Below are 26,488 nucleotides of genomic sequence, written 5' to 3'. Positions count from 1 at the left end.
AATTCATAATTAGTGTGAAACCCGGAGTATCTTTATTGTTTGGTATCTACCTTCCCACAATACTTAGACTCACGGAAGACAAAATATTTGTTTTACAACCTCAAACAATGGTAAGTTCAATATACTTTATTCATTTACTCTTTCAATAAATATGTACTAATAAATTCAATCAATATACTTCATTCATTTACTCCCTCAATAAATATATACTAACGCCCCTACCTGAAGGCAGATAACAAGCCCAGCACTGCAGGAGTAGTGAAAAGAGGGACACGGCAAGGCCTCCCACAGTCTTGGGGGTAGTGTAAACCCCACACTCCAACAGGAACGGCGCTCCCCTGAACAGAGGGGGCCCAGATCAACTGTGAGGACAGGACAGAACACATCACAGAAGGATGGCATGGATCCAGGCAGGGGACGCAGCCTATGCAAAGACATAAAGGGAGAACGAGCAGGATCCGTGCAAGGACAAGGGAGGAAAGCAAGTGGCAGATGAGGTACAGAAGTGGAAAGGTCAAGGCCAGCTGTGCAGGGAGGAGCAGAAGCTTCTGGAGAGCCCAAGGGGCTGGTGTACAGCCAGAGGCTTGAATAACACTGAAAAAGGGGATTCTGCAAGAAATAACCTGGGAAACAGAAGGAGGAGGAGTTTCCCCTTACTGGTCAGGATTTGCACACCAAAAGGGACATGGAGCTTTCATGCTGGGCCTGTGCCACCAGCACCCTGTCCTCCACACAACCCAAGTGAGGCCTCCCCCAACCAGAGGTGACAGGAGCAGCCAGCAAAGTCCCCACTCCACTGCCCTCACTTCCAGCCTGCCTGGACGACCTCCCAGCACACTCCTTTTAGCTGACACAGGACCCTCCTCCTTGACCAGCCACCTTTCTTCCTCTTAGGACTCGACTGCAGATGTTCCTAGCCTTACACTATCATCCTTTTCAACCTGCCTGTCACTCTTCCCAGTGGTTTTCTCTAATTAATCCCAAAGAGGAGATCTGAAAGCCAAATCCTCAAGGTTGTAGAAAAGGTATATAGAATTAAAGCTGACCACTTTAGAGTGTATGCAGTTGGTAGAGAAGAAGCCAGGTAGTATAAGAAAACTCTCAAGAATTGTTAACATGCAAAATGACTGAAATCAGCATGTTATCTGATGTTGATGGGAGCTCCTATTTTGTGGGAAATTTCCGTAAGTGGGACACTTTTTCCCTAATGATTGTAAATAAGTGAGGCAGGGTACCACCATTCACCTAAAATTGGGGGAGGGAGGATTGAGGAGAGGAATCTGAGGCACAAATAAGGGAGGAAAAACTAAGCTTTTTCTGAAACTGAAAAATCTGCTGATCCAACTTACATTTCAAGTTTTGACATAAAACTCACTGGTCAATATTATTTTTCTTGATCATTTTTGTTTTGTTTATGTTGCTAATTGACTATACCACCGCTGCCTTAGATTATAATAACCAGCAGGGAAAAAGAATGGTGCTCTACAATCATTCTGAAGCCTGGTCACCCACAGGCAGAGACTCTTAATACATACAGTGTGATGGTGATAACTGTGACAGTGAATTTCTTTTTCATTTCTGTGCAGAAATAGAGAATAGCTGATCAAATGCCTGAAGAGGGATTACACACTTAACTATCTATAAGACAGAACTCAGAATTTTTCTAAACTGTAACTACCCACATCCATTTCAGATTTTTGTTGTGGTTGCTGCATGAAATACTTATTAACAATGCTACTTCATTAGTTTACCAAATGGCATCTTGCTATATTCAAAGGAGAGTGTTCGTTACTCAAAAGACCATCTGTCTAAGAGCTCAACAGAAGGTTTAAGTAATCACGATCTAGGGCAGGATGTATGGCTGCATTATATCAAGTCAAATATTTGCATTTCTCAGTATTTTAAATACGAACGTTCTTATCCAGCCACCCACCGCAAGTCAGACTTAATTACTAACTATTTTCAAACCAATACAGAAATTTCAATACAAGGATCGCTTAAACATAAGCAAACAGGATTGCCAACCACAAGAGTCTGTGCAGCCACCTTCATTTATATAAGAAATAATCCTGACAGCAGCAATATTTTCAACCAGAAAAGCAGTTAAACACCATTACACAAATCAGAAGAACATTTGGAAAAACAGCTGATTCTGCCTTTTGGAGCATTAATAATTGTGGCTGTTTTTGCTACTATGATCAAAATTAGCAGCAGCAGCAGTAGCAGCAACGTTTAATCTCACTTAAAGGTATCCAACACTACTGTCTTCTTAATGCAGACAACAGAACCAAGGCTGGCAACTCTTCTCCCCTTGGGAGGTGATGCATTTCATTGAGAAAACTTGAGAGGTGCGTGGGCTAAAACAGACAGAGACACTAAAGTCCTCTTTCCAAACTGTTATTTAAAATAGTCATGACTATTAAAATATTCAAGAATATTTTAAATGGAAAAAAGGGGGAAGAGCAACATGGAAGAGGTATTGCTAAGTCAACTCACTAGGTTCTGGCTTAAAGCAGAGTGCTATTGAGGACAATGAAACAGAAACAGTGGACTGGGAGTGAGGAGACAGGTAAAGACCAACCAGGAGTGAAAACAGCAAAGACTGGGAAAAAAATCAAGCCCGAATGGGAATCCTCCTACCACCACCTATTAACTCCTAGGTGGCCCCAGACAAACTACCGTGCGTTTCTATGTCTGTTTTCTCATCTGTAAAGAGTTAATGAAGCAAACAGTAGGGCTGGTAGGAAGATTAGATGAGATAGCAGAATGCATGTGTTTGGGACCTAATAGGCACTCCAAAACCAAAAAACGAAAACCACAAAACACTGGTGTAGTCCCTTCTGTCATGTTCCCCTAAAATCAGTTGTTTTTATTATATGACCCAGAACCAGCTCTTTCTCCATCTGTAAGAGAAAAGGGGTAGACCTGAAATACTACCTAAGAGAGGAGCCCTCACAACTTCAACATCCAGTATCTAAGGAACATTGGCTGCCAGCAGGTTTACTGCTCCATGCTCACTGGGGAGGCCTAATAACAAACTAGTTTAACAACAAGCTAACTGAGGATGAGCCACAAGAATTTGAAAAATTTTTTAAAAATGAAGGACAATATGTCAAACTGACAAAGCAGTAGTACTCCCAAGAAGAGCGGTGGGAATTTCCAGGAAGGAGAGAGGCCCCAGTGGGGGAGGTGAGAAGAAGGCCTGGAAAGACCCTCCAGCCTCCGCAGAAGGAAGAGGCAGAGCGCTCCAGGCTGCCCACAGCCCCACAGAGCAGGAGGGCGGAAGGGTTGCGCTGGAGCAAATGATTCAGATTCCTGTGAACTGTAAAAGCCTTTTAAAAAGCTACAGCCGGAGTGATAGTTTAGCTGATGAGTTGAGCCTTAAAAGCCAGGCCAAGGAATTTTAAATTTTCCATGAGAACAATAAGGTTATTTTTTATTTATTTATTTTCCCCATGAGAAGAAGTCTCGCTCTTGTCCCCCAGGCTGGAGTGCAATGGTGCGATCTCGGCTCACTGCAAACTCTGCTTCCTGGGTTTAAGCGATTCTCCTGCCTCAGCCTCCTAAGTAGCTGAGATTACAGGCGCCCACCCCCACGCCTGGCTAATTTTTGTATTTTTAGTAGAGACAGGGTTTCACCATGTTGGCCAGGCTGGTCTCGAATTCCTGACCTCAGGCGATCCACCCACCTCGGCCTCCCAAAGTGCTGGGATTACAGGCGTGAGCCACCACACCCGGCTGAGAATAGTAAGTTTTTAAGCCAGAGAGGGTTAGATTTATATCAAATATTTAGTGTCCAGTGCCTCACAAAGAGCAAGCAGTGATTAAATATCACCTTTTATTAATACTGATAACAATATGCTTATATACTGCCTTTACCTGGCATTACAGAATTTTCTTAATTCTTAGGTAAAAGGTTGAAATCAGGAGATTGGTAGCTCTCACTGACTTATGGAACTGGTAACTTGCCTGACACAGACTAAGTAATTAGTATGTATTTGTTTTCTGCTTGTTTCTTTTTTAGAGAAAGGGTCTCCCTCTGTTGCCCAGGCTGGAGCACAGTGGTGCAATCATAGTTGAGGCTCAAGGGATCCTTCTGCCTCAGCCTCCCAAGCAGCTAGGACTACAGGCATAAGCCATCACATCGGGTTAGTTTTGTATTTTTTGTAGAGCTGGGGTCTTGCTCTGTTGCCCAGGTTGGTCTTGAACTCCCGGGCTCAAGTGATCCTTCCGCCTCAGCCTTCCAAAATGTTGGGATTATGGGCATGAACCACCACACACAGCCAATAAGTATCTGTTGAATCAAAGAATGCTTAAGTGAATGGATTATATCTAGCAAATATAGTATAAGAGAAAGAAATAACATTCATGAAATAAAAAAGCAGATTCCTGTATTTTAACACCATAAAATGGCCACTACAATTCAAACAGAAGAGTTCCCTGACCCCTTTCACTGAATGTGCAACGGGGGGTGGCACCCCTTATGGATGGGGGAGCATGCACACGGGCAGGTGCAGGAACCAGGGGGAGATCTTTTGGGCTCCAGCCACACAGTTGCATCTAGGGGTGGGTGCCTGCGACTCCCAAAGCCCCAGTGGGCATGCTTTTAGCTCTGCCATCTGCAGACGGCCTAAGTGTTAACCAGCTCAGTGCCCTCTTGGTACTCGGGTTCTTGTCTGGAGTCCAGGAAGCATCAGGTCACACACAGACTTGAAGGATGGTGAATTCAGGGGTTTTGCCGAGTGGTGGAGGTGGCTCTCAGCAGGATGGATGAGGAGCTGGAGAGGAGGTAGAGTGGGAGGATCATCTTCCCCTGGAGTTTGGCCATCCAGTGGCTGATCTCCTCCCCAACCGTCCCTAGCCAAACTTCTCTGGATATTCAGATGCTCCTCCTCGTCTCTCCTTCTCTGCTGCACTGTTCTGCTGCCCTTCTCTCTTCTGTTCATCTGCCCGTCTGCTCATGGAGCCTGGGGTTTGGGGTTTATATGGGCACAGGACAGGGGGGGCGTAGTGGGCCAAAAGACAACATTTGGGCATGAAAACGGGAATGCCTGTTCCCACTTAGGGCTGTGGATTTCCAGGCTTGGGGGTGGGGCCTTTGTTGGAGAACTGCCCTCTTCTACCCAGTATTTCCCTGTTTCCTGTCTCTTGTCCATATCACTATGTGACACGTTGTCTCTGGCCTCAGCTACACGTGGAAAGTGGCCAGGCTGCCAGGAGGCAAGGAGCCAGCACAGGATTTAGATAGAGGAGTTAGCTGCTCGACTGTCTCCTATATTTATACTCTTACCCCTGAGCGTCCATTTAATGTTTTCTTCTCCTTATAAAATACATGTCTAAATCCTCTTCTACCATAAAACTCATTTTAAAAATCGGTCTTTTCTGTAATTTGTGAACATTTATCTCCATTATCAGACAAATTCCAAGAGTACAAACACATATTTATATTCATTACAGAGGTGAGCCATCTGTAAGTGATCAACAAAAACTTTCTCATAAAGAACATAAAAGCCATCAACAAAATGAAAATTCTGATAACCCATGTTCATTCTTTCATTTAAGCATTAAGAATTTACCAAGCAGCAAGGCCCCATGGTAGGCAATGAGAAATACCTAAGGCATGAGCCCTGACTCCAGGACGTTTATAAACTACTGCAGGAGGCAAGATTAACATACAAATCTGTCCACAACACTGGTTTCAATCTCTAAAAAGTTATTTTTTCCACCAGAGTAACTATTAAGAATCAAAATGGATACATTTGGTTTTAAATTTCTATCTTCATCTCCCGTCTGTCTCTCTCAGAGATAAATGTTAACAAGCACTAGAATTATTTAAATGCAGTCATCAGAGCAAGCCAGAAGAGAAGGACAAATGGAGAACAATCTATAGGAGAGACATAGCAGATCAGTGGCTGGACAGTCTGAAACTTCAATAACAGGACACAATACAAAGGAGAAGGGCTCCTACAGGAAAGGATATGGTGAAGTGGCTGTGCTAAAAGAAGGGATCATGAAATAAAATATTTACATTTAAAGTCCTATTTTTAACAAACTTACTTTATCCAGCCTCTCAAATTCCAAAGCCTTCAACAGGAAAAGTCTTTCCACAATGCTACCCTAAAAATAGTTCCCTTTATTCTTTCTCAGGATACCATGTAGATTTCCCTTCAGTTTGCTTTTGCAACACTGGTGTCACGAAGAATGAAACGACGACTTATTTTAACTAGAGAGCAATATTTATGTTATGCACACATATCTTGACACTGTCACACACGTGCTGATGTTTTCTTTCTAGAAATGGGATCTGCATCAGCCGTGTTTGGTGTGCGCCCTGGCCTTGCAGCTGTTGTGCCGGCAAGTTGGGTGTTGTTCCCAGGCATTCCACGGAGTTTCTTGGTTTAATTTTATCTAACAGGCTAAAAGGGGTACAATTATTTTTTATCAAAATAACAATAAGGAAATAACTTCCAACAATGAATTTCTAAGTGAAAGAATCTGCACATCATACATTTGTGTCTGTAATTAGCAAAATTAAATGTCCCTTTCTCTCCGTAAAGTATTTGGCTTGCTTCCTTACAATAACTGTCCATGGAATAAAAGCAAATAAACAAGAAATTGAGTTTACAAACTTATGGACGTTAATGATTCAATTTTGGCAGAGGCTTTTACTTGAAAATCAGTTACAATACAAACATGTGAAAAACTTCTAGGTTCTCAATCACATCACTAATCTCAGCAGTTCTGAGAAAACAAGTGACTCTTCTTTCGAACAAATGAAACCACCCGAACATTATTTATCTTTCAGCTGCACTACTCCCATGCCCAAAATTAAACAGAGAAAAGTTTTCAGACTCAACAATCCACCTCTACCGGTAATCTGAAGCCAGAGTGGGAGAGCAGGTATTTGTGGAGCCAAGTCTGAATGTAATTCTATTTACAATGCCATGCTTTGCCCCCCTAAAGCCAACCTGGAGCAGCATAACCCCACCCTGATCTTTATCACCTCCAGCTGGAGTGAGGAGTCAGGTTCCCCAAGGTGTACTTCTAACCAGAATTCCTCAAGACAGACTAACCAAATGCCTAATTAACAGAGAGAAGAACCTCCAGTTGCTCCACCATATATAGGCTCTCACTGAAGTATCACCAAGTCTAAGACAAAGCAGACAGCTAATAAACAATCCACTTTCTTCAGCCCCCTCTAAGGAAGCCTCAACAGCCAAATGTAATCTAATAATTAGCATATGTAAGAGTAAAGGTCCAGACCATGACATCAGCTTCACAGAAAAATCAGCAGATTCAAAAAAGATCCACGGAGCCTATGTAGTCTTTGGAAATTCTAAATAAATGAAAGGATGAAAGGACAGAACAGCAGGGGATAGAGAACTCTACATTCTAGGTCCTAGAAAGCACAATACAACATTTCTAAACAAAACCATTCTGCAAATTCTCTATTACAGAAGAAAATCTATCCATCACAAAGGTATTAGCTCACAAGGGTATTAACTGAAAAGTTGCTTCCCTAGCAACCTCCACATTGCAACAATGTCCTTGAATAGCATTTTGCAGAGACGGCAAGCCATAGTTAACCCAGAAGACTGTCAACGGTTCAAGGATCACCTAAACTTGGTGAGAGCCATGAAGAGCTAACACAGGATTCCTTAAAGATGACATTACTGCTAAAGATAACATGAGTGCACACATTCTGAAATATCTGTAGCAAGAACTCAGGATCCACTAAGCTGTTTAAAGAAGTTTAATGTGTACACTGTGATAAAAGCTTACCTTTCTGTCTGTTACAAAACTTACAGAGGAATGAACTGAACTCAACTAAGCTTCTCTCATCAAGGGTTTTGCTGGCAGCCCCTGCCCCTCAAATTTACCCAACATCTATCTCATCTGTTGGCATGTCAGGTTTTCTGTTGTTGCTGCTGCTGCTGTTGCTTAAGTTAAAGATAACCAAATAATTATCTCAATTACATTTTTAAAAGAAAAAGTGATCCCAAAACTTCTTCTCTCCCTTTAGCGATAAGGTATGGCCATAGTGCAGTTTAACACACCAGGTGATAATTCTACAAATGTGCTCTGATGCTGCACAGACAAGGATGGAAACAAAATCCATGCAATTCAAAAGGCAGCTATCAATGGCACATAAACCCCATTCAGATATGGAGAAACCAGACAGATTAGTGTGTCATCCGGGAAAAACAAACAGAGACAGAAACAAGATAAAACCAAAAGAAATTATGTGTCTTCGGGAGCTGTTATCAATCACACTTGAGAATCTTTGAACTTTGCTTTGTAAAACTAGGGATCTTATCCTCTCATACAAACAGTTAAAAAAAAAAAAAAAAAAGGAAGAGCTCCAAGGTAGTGAACACTGGGGTCAGACTGAAGTCTGCAAAAAGATAAGACAATTTACCCAGGAAAAGTTAAAGCACACTTCTTTGAAAGCTCATTTAATTTCCCTCTATTTTTTAGATTCAGATATCAAAATCTCAAGGATTTTGCAGTCTTTGAGATTTTCAGGATGGAGGCAATCCGTTGGACCAGGAGACACAGGCCAGCTCTGGGACAACAGTCAAGAATGGAGAGAGAAGCCATGTGGAAGAAATCCCACACCCAACAAAAGTAAATTTTTACCTGTGTCCCGTGAGCAAAAGAGGATTAACAAAAACTCATGAAGGCAGCTCAATAAAATACTGATAGGAGGTGAGAGGCTGACACTGCACAGCGCCTGTGCAATCCACAGTAGGTTATGGTGAAAATGTTTGTGGAGCTGGTCTCATTGCTATCACAAATTCAGCAGGCGTACAGGACAAATAGGAAGATATAACATACAGTGAACACCTGCCAGGGGTTGGGCTCCATTTCTGGTATTCGCTCCTACCTAAGACACCCCATAATGTGGTTATCAGTCTCTCTATTAAGATAAGCCATAACGGACTCTTGAGAGTTCAGGCGCTTTTCAATAGTGGAAGCCACATACAGCAGGGGTAGGTGTTTAACTTTGGTCAAAGGTTACAAAAAAACTCCTTGTGTGTTTCTTTCTATGCAAATCATTCACTATCTTAACCCCACAACACATCAGGCCCCACCAAACAATGACTTCAACCAGTCTTTCCATTCCCAGCCAGTGAGTTTCCTCTCTCACTCTTGTTAACCCAAACTCCAGGCACTTTGAAAATTCCAATATTCCAAAGAATATTTCCTCTGCAGCTACTGTGACTTCCATGTGTTCTCACTGTCTCTGGCAAGCCACAGCTCTTGCCCTATTCCGTGTTCTGAGAGACACAACCCAACATTACCATTATTTATTTACATGCTTGTCTATCCCACTAGACTGAGGATGTAGAAATCAGAGAAACCTGGTCAATGTGGTATTGTCTCGCCCTGCCTAACAAGATGCCTGGCACAGTGAAGACACAAAAGATTGTCAGCTAAATGCAACATTGCCGGCATGTGCTGAGAAGTGTCAACAGGCTGAACATCCTGTACCAGCATGACACTGACTGTAACATATCCAGTCCATAGATAAATCATACATTTAAAACACTCAGACATTATTTTTATAAGGATCATTATTCCACATCACCAAAGCAGTGTCTGTATGGAGAGTAAGCCAAAACAAAAGCCTTGCTGGAACAAGTGACAAGTCATAGCTGCATTGTTCAGACAGAACCCTACCTGGAAAGCCAGTTGCCATAGGCTTTTATCTCACACAGTGAAACCTCCCCAGACAGCTTGAAATGAGGAGAAAAGATAACCCACTGAGATTTACACTTCAAAGAGCAAGAAGCCTCGAGGTAAGATTTGACTGTATCCTAATTAATGGCAAAACATAATTAAAGAGAGTTTTGGGCAGGAACTGGGGACATGAAAAGAGGATCCTAGAGGAAATTTTGGCATCCAGAGGAGAAGGACCCTCAGCCACTAGATGGGGAGTCCTCTCCTGGGCAGTCCTTGTCTGAAGCCATAATTGTTCAACTCACTTCTCTCCCTGGTTCTGATGGTAAATGTGCCCCACCCCCGGCCACGGTTCTGATGGCAAATGTGCCGGGCAACCTGCAGACCTCTGTCTACCTTCAGGGAGGGAATATGGCACTGAGAAAAGGCTGGCATTCAGGTTCCCACGGTGAGCATATTTAGTTTTGTACATTACTAAGTAGGCATTCTTGTCACATACTCCGCTACTGAGTTTGGTTAAAGCAACCAAGTCTGAGAGATAGATCCATTCTCAGTGCACCCCCAAACAAATTTTTTTTTAAATTTTGCCAGCTAATGAGTTATCTCCAATAAAAGTCTTCTGGAAGAACTAACTGGCATTTCTCCTGGCTGATGCATGATCCTAAATCTTCGTTTTTATGCATATTTTCTTTAAATTTCTACACCATGTGGATCAAGTTTTATGAGGGCAATCACTTTTAGTCAATAGTAGTTTTTACCAAACAGATAACAATTTATTCAGTAAGACTCACTATCCTAGTATAAAACGATCCTCTCACCTCTCAGGGTAGAAGTGTCATGGAAACAGTTTGGTTTCACCAGTACTAAATTAATACTGCTTTTGCAGGGCTGAGGCAAAAATTTAATTTGCAAAAACCAGCCCAAGGCTACCATGATATAAAATTCACTTGATGTGTTAATTTCACACTCTAGAGTCCTCATCCCACCGGTGGGTGGGTGATCTCAATTATGTAAAGTAGAAGAATGTCTGAATTTACCCCAGCAACCCCAGACATCAGCACTCTAGGCCCAGCAGGAAGCCAGAGCTCAGCTTCCTTCCTGCCAGCCCATGGGGTAGCAGGGATTATCCTAGAAGTCAGCCAGACTGAGTAAATATTTTCACTATGCAGAGCTCAATCATAGGGCAGCAGCATCCCATTTAATAAACTTTTTCTTCTACATCTTAACACAGAAGGGATGCTTCCAATATGAACAAATAGTAACATAAACTCAATCAGCTCCAGCTAGACCCGGCACGTAGAGTGCTTTAGACTCTGCATTCACAAGCACTAAGCCTGGGAACTGCACAGGCAAGAAGAATAAACCTCCTTTTGCCCCGGTCAGTGTTCTTGAAAAGAAATATGCCAACTCCTGTAAAATAAATACATGTTCTAGCATAAAAATACTATTTATAAAGACCATGAAATAATGAAATGTGCTTTAATAAAAGCACACCAAAATGTATATGCAGTATATCAACAGAATATAATACAAACATACATACACAGACATACCATGTATTTATAGAAAAAAGATGAAGAAAATTCTCCAAAATTTTGTTTTCATCATTGGGGGTTGACAATTGAGGAGATTTTATCTCCTTCTTTCTATACAAATACTATATATGTAATATATATTACTTTTAATAGGTTACCTGTATAAAACAAAGAAGCCTTGGTTCAAAATATAAGTAAATAAAGATTAGTGTGTATTACTTTAAATAAATAAATTGCTCTATTGTTAAGAGTAAGCTACAATGTTTCTACTATAGACTAATTCAATGCAGATATAAATTGACTATCTGTTCATCAAGGAAATAAAAGTTCACAAAGAGTAATAATACCTACCCATCAGCAAATCCGTCTGGAAACAAATTTCCTTCCTGTCGGGTCCCCTGAATTCATTCTTGATTTTTGATCCCTGCCTAATCTGCTCTCTCTCTCACACACAGAACTGTTGGACTTTCAGGGCCCACAAAGGAACTAACTCAGAACAGAAATAGCCCTTGGCCAGTCCTTTATTGACAGTAAAGAAATGTACTTTGTGTTTTTAAAAACAGTTTTCCCTGTGAGCTGGTGGTAGCATGGCAGCCAGCAATCCCATCTTCCTGTCCATCAGACTACTGGGATAAAATGGCTTAACCACCTCCTACCCCAAATCACATCCCCAGCTACCTGCACTACACCAAAACATTAGTAAGAAATCAGTAGTCTGGTATTAGTAATTGATTTAACCAAATAATATCACCCAAAAGAAGCTGCTATGCCCTGTTGCTCATACGCTGCACTGGTATTTAATAAGGCCCTCAGGAATAAAAAATTTAATTCAGAGTCATCTTTTTGGATCATCTGCTCATGAAGCTGAGTACTTACTAAAGATTCCTTTAATAAGGCATAATTCCTTAGATATAGGAACGTTCCCCAGTGATTGTTTAATCCTCATGGGAAGGAAAATGCTGTGTACTGGTCACCTTGCCCAGCAGGGAGGCCCTCCAGCTCTCACCTGCCTCCTCTGCATGTGGGAGGCAGGCCCAGAGGCCTCAGCCTTCATGAGCCTCAATGGCCAGACCAGGACACAGCAGCCCCAAAGCCCTGGGCCATGTACTGAGAAGTTCTAACATGAACCAGAAATCAAAGCTTCTAAGTGCATATAATTTCTCACAGTGGAACAGAATCATGAGAGGTATCACTGCTGGAAAAACGCCAAGATGTAAAACTTGGATAATAAATAAATGCAAATTATCTACTAAAGATACTGGATTTTAAGAGTCTAGATTTTCATGAAGAGGAAAAAAAAGTAAATAAAAACACTACAGTATCCTGAGCTAGAACTTTAGTAGACGTAAAAGGAGCCTTTTTCAAAGCATTAAACTTTCATTCCAATATTTATTAAGAATCTACTATGTTCCAGACAGATATATTATGACTCTTACACATTTGCTCACGTGCATAAAAAGTCATTTGGTTTAGACATTCCCACCGTCTACCAGTTCCTGGGGAGGTATACTGCAATCTCCACGTCAATTGATAAAGATAATAGAAGACAAAGTCAGTCAAACAATGTGAATTCCTAGACCTTTTTGATTAATGATACAAATGGCCACGACATCTTTCTCAACTATCTTCCCAACTCCTTATCATTATATATTCTGGTAAAAGATAACAAAGTTTCAGGTAAAGTTTCAGGAAGTCAGCTTTTGATTATTTTAAATGGGTTTGCAAATATGTATCTGTCACTATTTGACCAGAAGACTACATTTTGGACATTCTCATGCCAGATTCTGACTGGCCCCTGATGTGTACCTGCAATTAAGATAATTATTTCCATATACAAAACTACAAACTGGATCCCATTTTCATTACCTTTTGGGTTGGAGCTGGATACACAGATCACATGTTCATCCGATGTCCTTCTCTACCACAGGGGAGCCACACACAATGCCCACCCCTAGTAACAGGAAATGAAACACTAATGAGCCAAACAGCCATCTGCCTGTGCCCAGAATGAACAGTCCAATGAGCCTGTTGGTCCTTCCTTATTCTACAGATAGAAAACAAAAGCAGAGTACATGCTCTTTTACCTTTGACTGGCAGGCTGTCCAGAGCGACCCTGGAAAAGTTACTTATCATTGCCAGGCTTTGATGGGAATGGTCTTGATGAAAGAAAATTCCACTTTCCAGCCCCAGCTTATACCTACTGAGTCAAAATGCAGGAGCAGGAGAGAGGGATATACAGGGCAGCGTGTGGAATGCATCTGGGCATGGGTACTTTGGCAAAGGCCTCAGGTGACTCTTGATATGGAGGCTTAGCGATTACTAAACCTTTTCCAGGGCCAGAGGTAAAGAGGAGGCCATAAAGCCAACCACCTGATGGGTCCCACCGCGCCAGCTGCTCTGAGAGGCCCTGAGCGAGTAAATACGGCATCAAATATGGATAAGTTGCTGAGATCACCAACAAATCCCCAGGAGTTTTGGAGGGTAGAGGACACTGGAGAAGTACTGATGAGGAGAAATGGGGAAAATGACCCAAATGTAGTTAGGAAAACCAAAATGCTGCCCTTGGCAAGGCTGCCCAGGCTTGTCCTTACAGAGTGGCAGATACGTCAACTGCACATTTTGAATGCCAAGGAGGCACATGTGTCTGTAACAGCAGCAGAAAGGAGTTAAATACATTCAGTATTAATCATAAAGTTTTCAAAGATAACTTAGAGTCTATCCCCTCCCTAAGCACTGCTAAAGAAAAATCTTTACTTGGCTAATTGCCTGGATGAAAATTAGTTTGGGGATGATCTGCATAAAGATATGTGCTTTAAAAAGTCAAAGCTACATAGGAATTCTAACACACCGCCTATTAGAGCATTTTAATGGAAGGAGATAGAATAAAGGAAGAAAAGAATCATAAATAATACCCAATCCATTATATGGACACATTAAAGGCATCACATTATTTTATAATGAGAATTTTTTTCCATTGCAACTGTTAATAACCTAATACTTTTTCACCATAATGTACTGATGCGTATTTCCAAGAATGGATTCGAAGCCAACAAGATCTGATTGCCATTTTAAAAATAAATGTAAAGTAATAAATGTTTACTACTGACTCTGTTTAGTCCACTTGATAATCAGATCTGAACAAGGGGATCCCCTCAGCAAATAAAACGCATCATCAGACAGAGGACAGAGACCTACAAACAAAAAAATGCTTCACGTGTTCACTTTTTTCCCCTTAGCACCACTAACTGTGCACATTCTAGCACATTTTAAAAAGGAGAAAAAATAAAAATTAGCCACCTAACAAACACCTGCAAGCTGTGTCGAGAGAACCCAGGCATGGAAGGAGAGCTGTGTAGACATCTGGCATCACCTGTTAGACTGCCAAACCACTGTATTTTTAAGCTATTCAGATGCTTTCTGAAAAGAAACAATAAAAATCCTACATGCCTGAACTGTGAGGTGGGGGAGCCTCGTTGTAGCTCAGCCCTTGTCAGACAGACTACAGCAGCCTCAGAAGGTTCAATAGCCTCTTTATAAACCTATTGTGTGGTGTAGTGCCTAAAAATAGTATGGTTTGGCAGGCAGATCATACCAAGGAATAATCCTACATACTCAACTCCTAAACAACAGACAAAGGAATAGAAAAGAAAACTAAATTGTATTTTCAGTCTGCACCTAAGCTCTTGTGGTCACCTCTTCACCTGGATTCCTCCAGCTTCCTCATTTTGTCTGAACACACAGCAAACCTAAATTTTAGCCCTTACAGCCTACACAAGAAAATGAGAGGAATGCGGGGGGACCTAGGCAGGGAAACAGAGGTGGGGTGCATGACTGAGCCACATATTTCTATAGTATACACTGCCACGCTTAAGAGAACTTATACCCTCCCACTGAAATAGACATGAAGGTCTGTTGTGATGATTACATTATAATAATTATTGAATATGGCTTTCAAGTTTCCCTTACACTGAAGTTCTCAACCCTTCCTTCATAGCTTTTAAGAATTACCTGGGGAAGTTTAGGAAAATACAGATGTTGGAAATTCAGTTTTAACTCAGTTTTAAGTTTCTGAGGTGCACAGCTAGGGCTTAGACCACTGCTTAAAACAACAAAGCTTTTTGTTTTGTTTTATGACGGAGTCTCGCTCTGTTGCCCAGGCTGGAGTGCAGTGGCATGATCTCCGCTTCCTGCAGCCTCTGCCTCCCGGGTTCAAGCGATTCTCCTGCCTCAGCCTCCTGAGTCACTGGGATTACAGGTGCCCGCCACCATGCCCAGCTAATTTTTGTATTTTTAGTAGAGACAAGGTTTCATCATGTTGGCCAGACTGAACGACAAAGATTTTGTTTTTTTTTTCGTGTGTGTGTGTGTGTGTGTGTGTGTGTGTGTGTGTCATGGAGTTTTGCTCTTGTTGCCCAGGCTGGAGTGCAATGGTGTGATCTTGGCTCGCTGCAACTTCTTACAGGCATCAGCCACTACTCCTGGCCAAGGAAGGTTTCATCATGTTGGCCAGACTGAACGACAAAGGTTTTTTTTTTTTTTTCGTGTGTGTGTGTGTGTGTGTGTGTGTGTGTGTGTGTGTGTGTGTGTGTGTGTTTCATCATGTTGGCCAGACTGAACGACAAAGGTTTTTTTTTTTTTCGTGTGTGTGTGTGTGTGTGTTTGTGTGTGTGATGGAGTTTTGCTCTTGTTGCCCAGGCTGGAGTGCAATGGTGCGATCTTGGCTCGCTGCAACTTCTTACAGGCATCAGCCACTGCTCCTGGCCAAGAAAGGTTTTTTAGACCCCATCAGGTCGACTGCTCAGGCCACAGAGGCAGAAAACAAAAACCAGGAGGGAGGGGGTCACTATCAAGCATGAAGCCTGCCTGCAAGGGATGGGCCACCAAGAGGCCAGGAGTGCCACCCTTCTAGAGAGCACTCCTGGACAGAATGAAAATCAGGCCACAATAGGCAGCTATAAGAAACCATCAGATGAGATCATAAGAAAGTACAAAGTTAAAAGCTACATGTTAACACTCCTCAAACCCCAATTTTAATTTAGCATTTACTTCTCCTTTTTTCAATATATTTATCTGAAAAGAGATTCTTACTCTGGGTTTTTATTGTGGGGACAGGATGGCAGAAGTATTACTCTTCTCCCAGAAGTATTAATAAATTAATACATATTAATATAGATGGGAGAAGTAATAAATAATAAGTGTACACATGTTCTCTCTCATAAGTGGGACCATGAGAACACATGGACATAGGGAGGGGAACGACACACAGTGAGGCCTGTCTCAGGGTGGGGGATGAGAGGAGGGAGAGCATCAGGACAAATAGCTAATGCATGCGGGGCTTAAAACCTAGATGACGGGTTGATAGGTGTAGCAAACCACCATGGCACATGTATACCTACGTAATAAACCGGCACGTTCTGTGCTTGTATCCCAGAATTTAAAGTAAATAAATTGATAATGAGTAAGTACACTAAATGAAAGATAAAAATAGTAAGTGTCTAACAGTTGATTTTTCAAATAAAAGAAAATAGCTAGATCAACAAGCATCGTCTGGATGAATCTGGATAAAAACCTTAGATAGGTGAAGTAACTTGCCCAATGTCATATCAAGTTAATAATCTGACACCTTGGATGGCAAACCAGGTTGTTGTCTAACTCTCAGATTAAGGTTCTTCCAGGTTTTTTCACTAAATCAAACTGTTTTCACCAAGCCCAACTGCCAGAATGCTTTTCTGCAAATACATGGGTGTCAACATAGGCTCATGGCTAAGAGCCTGACACTAGAATCTCCTTCAGGCCAAAGTGCCTGCTCAACTATTGACTGTGCGACCTGGACAAGTCCCTTAGGCATCTTTGTGCCTCTGTGTGCTGCATCCACAGAGCAAGAAAGACAGCAAGAGGAGCTGCTTTATACAAATTAATAAAAGAAAGAACACCTGCAAAATGCTGACAGCAAGACTTAGAACAGGAAGTACTCAATAAATGCTAGCTATTATTATTACCAAGAATTAAATCTGAACTTAGAATGTGTTACCATTTGTTAGTAGGAAAATCAATACAGAAAATTATCACCTTTTACTGCACATACAGATTCTCTATTCCTTTCTCTCTCTAAACAAACAAACTTTTAAACTGGGTGACTGCAGGGCCTTTATTTCTATTGTGTGTGCCTTAAGGTATAAAGGGGACACAATGATCCAATATCCTGTGACTTCCTAGACCACAGAAGTATGAGGCAGAAGGAATGTTTGAGTTTGAAAGGACTCTCAAGATGGGATGGTTCCTATAGTATACACTGTCAGGGTTAAGAGAACTTTTACCCTCCCACTGAAATAGACATGAAGGTGATGATTACATTATAATAATTATTGACTATGGCTCTTTCAAGTTGCCCTTACACTGAAGTTCTCAACCCTTCTTAGCTTTTAAGAATCACCTGGGGCAGTTTAGGAAAATATAGATGTTGGAAATTCAGTTTTTAATTCAGTTTTAAATTTCTGAGGTGCACAGCTAGGGCTTAGACCACTGCTTAAAATAACAAAGATTTTTCTGTTTGTTTTGTTTTCTTTTGTTTTGAAATGGAGTCTCAGCCTCTCAGCCTCTATCAGACACATTGCTCATTACCTCAGAAAGTGCTTTCATTGAGGAAAAAGTTATCTCATTAAAGAATCAAAACCTTAACACTATCCATTGTTCCTCACTGAATTCTTCCTTTATAAAGCTTTCCACTGATATTTCCTCCAAAGAGAAATGTTTAATAAAAGCAAACAAACAAAGGAAAGAAAATAAACCATACATACTGAGACTTAACTTATAAAATCACAATGTGGTATGTGGAAAAGCCCTGCTGGATTTCAGAGTCATGAACTAAGAGTGGTATTTGTCGCTTTTCACTAACGGAATATACAAAACTGTCTTTATAACATGGTACTATAAATGCTTTCCAAATAACACTGTAGAAGGCTTGTACAAAGCATGACATTGCATTTTAAACATTTGTAGGGATAATCCTTAATAGACGGACTTTCACATTTCACACTTCTTTCAGATATCTCAACCATTTAATCTCCACTTAAGTTGAAGATTTGGCAAAACAGAAAAGAATCCAACGTTCACAACACTCAGGGTTCAGTGTGTTTTTAGAAGTCTGATTATTTCAAGTAGGGCTTTAGGCTACCAATGGGTCAATAATTTCATTTGAGTGTGAGAATATGCAGTAATTGTTTCCTATTACTCTAGTACACATTCTTGAAGTCTTATGAGGATTCAATTTGGTTTTGCACAATATCAATATGCTTATCTTTCTGCATGAACAATATATGAACATATAGAAGATAATATAATTGTACAGATGCTTCTTTTTGGTTTTTCTCCTAACTGCCTACAGAAGCAAAATAAGACCACATTCTGAAATTATCTATAAAATACGACTAATGGATGACTTGGCTGTCTCCTTAAGTCACTACCCTTGGGGCACTGCCACAGAGATCTGGTAGTTTGCTCCATTACAAATTAGCTATATGACCCTTAGGCAAATCACAAAGCCTCCCTGGGCCTTATTTTTTAAATGGAGATACCTACTTCAAAGCACTACTGAAAGGTTAAATGAAAAAGGTAAAATACTAAAATATTATCTGCCACATAGTGAACAGTAAGCAATAATAATTATTCAACAGAAGAGGAAATGGCCTGAAAATACACTGCAAATGAGAGACTGCATCTGTCACCTTCAGTCATAAAGTGTGTCTTGTGTGATCAAGTTGATCAGCATTATATTTTGGGAAACCTTACTAATAATATAATCAAGATATATAATAAATTATTGTCATTTATTCAACTAGCTATAACCTAATGGTAAGAACAGAAATTGGAAAAAGGGAAGGAAAATAAATAAATTTCTAATTAACAAGTAAAGCATATCCTCCCTTGCCAATAAAAAAAAATTTCCAAGTTATAAAGGAGTTTGTTTTGAGCCTGATTAGCATGAACTAGTCCACGAGAAACCAGCGTATTGGACTGTGATAGTGTAAAATATATATTTGAACTTCAACCCCATTTCCTGGTATACAACTCCTAAAATACTTAAAATTTCCAGTGACATCTTTTTGTATGCTAATGAGTTAATTGATGGATGGCAGCCCTGAGGTAGCTTTAGGATGGGGCTGGTCAACTGAAAGACCAAGGCCTAATCGGAGGGTTGGGACTTTCTGCCCCATCCCACAGCCTCCAGGGAGGAGAGAGGGGCTGAAGGTTAATTTGATCACCAATGGCCAATGGTTTAATCAATAATGCCTATGTAATGAAGCTTCTCTAACAGTCCAAAACGACAGGGTTCCAGAAGCTTCCAGACAGCTGAACACATGAAGGTTCCTGGAAGGTGGTATGACTGTAAAGTACATGGATGCTCTGTGTCCCTCTCCCTAACCTCAACCTATGCATTTCATCTGTAGAAGAGACATGTAACATCCTTTGTAATAAACCAGTATATCTAAGAGCTTCCCTGAGTTCAGTGGGCCACTCTAGCAAATCAATCATATCCAATGAGGGGGTTGTGGAAACCCCAATCTAGTCAATCAGAAGCACAGGGAAATCCACCTGGAGCTTGAGACTGGCACATGAAGCAGCAGAGAAAGGAAGGAGAGTCCTGGGACTGGGCCCTCAACCTGTGGGATCTGACACTATCTCCAGGTAAATAGTATCAGAACTGAGTTGAATTAGAAGACAGCCAGCTAGTGTTTGCTGCAGGATTAATTGCTTGCTTGGTGTGGGGGGAAACTGCCAAACATGTGGTCATGGAAGTCTTCTTTGTTGACTGTTGTGGTATGACAGCAGCAGAGGAAAAAACACTGCTTTTTCACTCTCATAGACCTATTGAATTAAGGACCAAATCTTACTTTGTGCAATGGGTTCAGGTGCTGCAGAAAAAAAGAGTGTTCCAAGCCTTGGGAAGAGGAGGCTAAGGAACAGACAGGGCTATCCTGGGTACAAGAGGACATGGAGTGGACCATGGGCTGGATTTCTGCTCAGCTTGCCTCAGGCCCTTGATGACCTCATCAAATCCTCAAACCCTATGAAGCCATATGCAAATCTAACACATTATCTCTTTCTATACATCTTTTTCACTCTGAATAAAGTACACCAAAATGCACATGTCTACATGTGTTCACTCATCCACCCAAACGTGTGTATTGAGTGCCTACAACATGCCAGGCGCCCTGGAGGACACACAGATCCACAGTCATCTCAGCTCACTAGTATTCTCCCAGTATTTTATCATTACAGCAACTGAACCTTTTATCGGAGCTATTTATGTATATTTGGTTTTTCCCCTTTAGATTACAAACTCTTGACGGGGAAGGGCTGCCTTTTCATCATCTTGTTTCCTCCAGCAACTAACAGAGTACTGCACTTACAGAAATTATTCGGTAAATATTTACTGTATGAAATCACTCTTGAGAGCCCACAGTCTCCTTCCCCTGAGGTCTTCAGATTTTAAGACCATCTGCCTGAGGTGGCTACAGCTTTCTAAATTTGGCTGATAGTGCAATATGAAATAAAATGTTTCAAAACATAATCTGGAAAGTGTTTGTGTTTACCCACCCTGAAATTCAGATATAAGCAGCAAAAAAATTGGAATTTAGGAAGAGATATGAAATCATCTAAACATGTTATATATAGGCAACTGCATGTCCCCGTGGTCAAACACCCGAGTGAAGGATCAAGCACCAGGACCCCTGACTTGTTCTTGACAACCCGATCCTGGCAAGAGATGGCGCACATCTGCTGTAAGCAGGCAAAGGATGCTGTCGTTCCCCCTGTAGAGATCTAGTAACTAGAATGTTTGTTCAGAAACTTGGGCGGGACAATGAGAAACTCAGTCTGAGAACATTTTAAAAATCGATGAAGGCCAGGCATGGTGGCTCACACCTGTAATCCCAGCACTTTGGGAGGCTGAGGCAGGCAAATCACCTGAGGTGAGGAGTTCGAGACCAGCCTGGCCAACACAGTGAAACCCTATCTCTACTAAAAATACAAAAATTAGCTGGGTGTGGTGGCACATGCCTGTAGTCCCAGCTACTTGGGAGGTTGAGGCAGGAGAACCGCTTGAACCCAGGAGGCGGAGGCTGCAGTGAGCCAAGATGGCACCGCTGCACTCTAGCCTGGGCAACAGAGCAAGACTCCATCTCTAAATAAATAAATAAACAAAGATAAATTACGGATCCTCTAAAGATCCATTCAAGTATAGAATTCTACTGGCCTTACGAAACTGACCATAAAATAAAAAAGTGCAGGATCAAAAGCAAGCCTAGCACCATCCCTCCAATACTTATTTTGATTCCCAAAGGGTGAAAGGCGGAAGGTAAAGCTGAAAGCAGAGAGAAGGAACAAAATATTCCAGGCATCAAAACAGCACCTTTCTGATAAGAAAACACCTAAGGAGTTAAACATTCTTACTAGAAGTCTGAAAGCTGAAACACAGACCTCTGTAACACTACAGTGCCAGCTATCTCAGAAAATTCTATTCATCTTTGTAAGGACAAGAATTTGGAGCTCAGCCCAAACTTGTCTCAGTCACTTCTCATGATAATAATTTGATTTCTCCCACAGAACAAGTCTCCCTAATCCTCTGATAAACAAGTTTCTAAGCCTTTAAGATGGTTAAGTGAACAAATCCTAACTTCGCCAATGGGAAAATCAGGGCATCAAATGGTAAAATCATCTACGAAGAAGTATGCAACAAGTCAGTAATTAAATAAGTATGCCGTCTCCTCGGTTCTGACGCTATCACAAAATCTGTAGATTTTAAACAAGGTGCTCTTTACATATAAGTTAACTGGAGAATAAAGGTCACTGCAAAAGAAAAACTAAAAGAACCAAAGCAATTGAACTTCATTCATACTTTTTATCAACAGATATGTTGTACAGATTTGTGATGTCCCCTTTCATTAGGGTCCAATTGTAACCCATGTTAAAACAGCATTTGAAATGGATTTTCAACTGAGAAAAAAGACTACCTGGGACACAGCAGCTTATTCAAGGAAGCACACCTTTACTTTCCTCTGTGCTCTTAAAGACATCATACGGATCCAAATCAAAAGCAACTCAAACAGTAAAAATATAAATAAAATTTAATTTTAAAACAAGAGAGAATACCTGGAGTTGGACTAACAGACTGAAAAAAATTTAGATCTGGAACTCATACCACATGCAAAAATAAAGAAAAAAAGCATCATATGCAAATTTAAAACTAAAATATGGAAAGTAATTTTTATAATTGTGGAGTGGGGAAGTTTTCTCTTAGCATGAGAATCAGGCCAGAAACTATAAAAAAAAAAAAAAAAAAGGAGCTAAACTTAGGGAGAGACTGAGAGACTGACATACTTGATAAAAGAGAACTCAAAACTACTCTATTGCAAAAGGTATCTCCAGAAAGCTCAAGGGCAAACTAAGAATTGGAAAAAATACTTGTTTGTTACATGTGACAAAAGACTAATATCCAGAATAGAGATTTAAAATATCAGTACATGTAAAACTCCAAAAGATAAATGAGCAAAACAAATACAAGTGGCCAATAAGCATGTAAACCTAACCTCAGTATTAATTTTTTAGAACATAAACACTAAAACAATAAAACACTTTTTTTAACATTAAAACCAGACAATGAGAAGATGTCTACAATATATTGGTAAGTGAAAATAAAGGCAATGTACAACATATCTGTGGTCAAAAATAGTACATATTGAATAATTCAATTTTTTTAAGTGTGCATGTGGATTTCTGAAAAGTCTGTTGACAGTGATTGCCTTTGGGGAATGAGACTGCAGGAGAGATTTATGCTCCATTTTATACATTTCTGTGTTACCTGAAATTAATATACTTACAAATTTAAAAACTAAAGAACTTTTGGTAAAATTAAGTTTGCCTAAAATAGTGCACACACATGATAATGGCTTGGGTATTTGCTCCCTCCAAATCTCATGTTGAAATGTGATCCCAGGGTTGGGGGTGGGGCCTAGTGAGAGATGACTGAATCATGGAGGTGGATCCCTCATGAATGGTTTAGCACCGTCCCTTGGGGTTAAGTGAGTTCTCCCTCAGTTAGTTCACATGAAATATGGTTGTTTAAGAGAGTCTGGGACCTCCCCCTTCTGTCTGATTCTTCCACTCTCACCACGTGACATGCTGGCTTCCGCTTCAACTTCTACCTAAAAGCTTTCTTAGGTCTCACCAGAAGCCAAGCAGATGCCAGTACCATGCTTCCTGTACAGCCTGCAGAACCGTGAATTAAACCCCTTTTCTTTGTAAATTATCCAGCCTCAGGTATTTCTTTATAGCAACACAAAAAGGGGCTAACACAATGCATCACAAATGTGCTCCCTATTGTATACGGTAGCATATTCCAGAACTCCACTCATCAAATTACCCATAAAGAAATTAATCTGGAGACCATGTCCTCTAGGTACACTTCTGTATACACCTGACTAAGGAAAATTCAGAAAGTGTGAAGTCCACACAGTGCCTATTTCCCATAGTACTCCAAAGTGCAGTAAAGGCCAGAAGGTCCCCAGCTGTGTCCGGGCAGCATGAGGTGTCCCTTAGCTGGCCAGCAGGCTAGTAACAGAAAGAACTCATCACTTAGATTCGGAGGAAACCAAGGAACTGGGAGGGACAAGGGCAGCCGTACAATGTGTTGGTTTTTCCTTAAACCTAGGTGGGAAGCACCTCCCATTTCCTATGCTGAAAATGTTCACTATCTCCCTTGTTTTACTTCCGCATCAGAATTTACTCAGTCTCAACGGTTTTCATTAGCACTTCAGCCAAGTCTCTTGATTCCCATTAGGAGGGAACACATTCTTTTCAGGCAGAGTCTGTGTCTACTGTTCTCTCCTCCATTCCACCTCTTTTCTTGCAAGGTTTTTCACAATTTCACCACTCAACATGTATGTACTTATGTACTCACAATTTATAAGAAACTCGTAGTGGATATCCACCCCCTCCTCCAGTGGTATTCTGTCACAGTTTAAATGTTTATCCTCAAATACATACATATATATATATATATTTACTTATTTATTTATTTATTTATTTTTTCCTTGAGACAAAGTCTAGCTGCCCAGGCTGGAGTGCAATGGCGCGATCTCGGCTCACCGCAACCTCCGCCTCCCAGGTTCAAGTGATTCTCCTGCCTCAGCCTCCCAAGTAGCTGGGATTACAGGCGTGAGCCACCATGCCCGTCTAATTTTTTTGTATTTTTAGTAGAGACGGGGTTTCTCCATGTTGGTCAGGGTGGTCTCGAACTCCCCAACTCAGGTGATCCGTCCACCTCGGCCTTCCAAAATGCTGGGATTACAGGTTTGAGTCACTGTGCCCGGCCCCTCAAATCATTTTTAAAGGCAAGCTCCCAGGCCACAGACCTCAAAATGCACCAACACGCATAAAAGACAAAGGCTGTGGAAATAAAGATTGATCAAGGGACACAGCAACTAAATGCAGCGCCTGACCCTAGAGGGACCCTATATGGAGGGGAATGATGCTACAAAGGACATTTTCGAGCAAATGGTAAAACTGGGATACAAATAATAGATTTGGTGTGAGTAAGGAATCGATATTAGCTATCTGAAGTTGATAACTAAACCTCTGTTACCCAAGCAAATATCTCTATCGCACTGAAGTGCTTAGGGGTAAAAGGTCATGAAGTTTGTAACCTGAAAACTGTGTGTGGGGGTGCGTGCATGTGCCATGTGCCTGTGTGCATTGTTGTGTAGACACAGACTGAGAGAAAAGGATGGGAATCCATTTTTGACAATCCAAAGCTGGAGGACAAATGTCCTGGGGGTGGTTACTTCCGACAGGCTCCTTCACAAGCCCATCTTATTTCCTGCTGCTACAGGAAATGCAGTATTTGTGCACACACACAAGTAAGGGAGCACCTCTGCCTTTATTCTGCAGCCAAGGAAGGGGTTTAGATGACCGTGCCCCCAGCCCCGGGCAGAGCAGGCTGGACTTGCCCCACCACTCCCTTGATCACCTTCCTCACAACGGCCGCTCTCAGTGGGTTTAGGGCACATCCTATACCGGGAGAGAAGCCTTTGGCAGCTCTTTACCCACCAACATGCTCACGTGTTGTATCTCTAATATAAGGGATGCTCCATGTAGATAACATACAAACCAATTCTTAAAAGCAGATCCTTTTAAACGCATTCAGGGATGCTCACAGCAACTCTTCAGTGACTCCTTTCAAAGCCTCCAGAGGCTTTGAAACTAGGCAACTCCAAAATTCAAATGAGCTTTCTTAAAACAATGCTCACCCATGTATTTGCTGTGGAAGAGTGACAAAATAAAAACATACACTCTATCAGCCTAGGGAAACCAAAACAATCTTTTAAAAAAAATTAGTGGGACACAAAACCCCAATTTAAAAAGCAACATGCCTCTCTGAAGTGTGGATGCCTTGCTTGCAGGCTTACCTGAGTGGGGAAGAGCAGTGGGCTCCTGCTCACACAGCCTGGCAAGAACCTACAAATGAAGAAAGAGACCCATTCAGACTCCCAGAACAACTCTTGGTCAGCAGTTTCAACATGTGGTCTGAGGAATCCCCAGGGGTCCACAAGGTCAAAACCATTTTCATGTTGATACCAAGGCACTATTTATCTTTTCTACTCTTCTTCTCTCCCCAGTGTTCGATGGAGTTTTCCAGAGGTTGAGGAACATACGATAGCACAAGAGATTGAATGAAGAAGCAGGTAAGAGAATCCAGCTGTCTTCTCTTCAGCCACACATTAATGAAATTTGCAAAAGTATAAAGCAATATCATTCTGCTCATTACTTTTTCTGTTTTGAAAAATAATTATTTTCATAAAATGCTACTTATAATAAAATATAAAGGGGTTATTACCATCATTCTTAATTAATAAATATTTTCAAAATTTCTCAGTTTTAATTCTAGTATAGTAAACATCAACAGAGATAAGCCACATAATCAAAAGCTCCATGGAATTCCAATAATTTTTAAGAACGTCAAAGGAATCCTAAAACCAAAAATTTTGAAAACTCCAGGTATCCATTTTGGTACTAAATTCTGTTGAACTACATCTTTTAATGATAATGGCGATGGTCAATATTAGGTATGCAGTGCTACGTACTAGACACTCTACTAAAACACTTTATATATGTTATTTCCAAACTCACCACCACATTAAAAGAAAAAAACAATTGGTCTTTTCTGCCTTCCTGGTTGAGGAAACTGGCACTCAAGAGACTGGTTATTTGCC

The 26,488-nt window shown here is 41.1% G+C and overlaps 1 protein-coding gene across 6 annotated transcripts in view; it reads right to left on the bottom strand.

The window, feature by feature from the left end:
- Window positions 1-26,488, bottom strand: part of SIPA1L2 (signal induced proliferation associated 1 like 2) — a 234,414-nt gene that overhangs the window by 152,577 nt on the left and 55,349 nt on the right. For 5 of the 6 annotated variants that reach the window (XM_016941012.4, XM_016941031.4, XM_016941027.4 and 2 more), the window contains exon 2: window positions 25,685-25,733. The exons of the other annotated variant lie outside the window; for it this stretch is intronic. The gene's annotated coding sequence lies outside the window, so the exon portion shown is untranslated. The remainder of the gene's footprint in view (window positions 1-25,684; window positions 25,734-26,488) is intronic. 6 annotated transcript variants of the gene reach the window in all.

The sequence above is a fragment of the Pan troglodytes genome, chromosome 1, assembly GCF_028858775.2.
Source record: "Pan troglodytes isolate AG18354 chromosome 1, NHGRI_mPanTro3-v2.0_pri, whole genome shotgun sequence".
NCBI classification, from domain to species: Eukaryota; Metazoa; Chordata; class Mammalia; order Primates; family Hominidae; genus Pan; species Pan troglodytes.
This window is presented reverse-complemented; position numbering and strand designations above follow the sequence as displayed.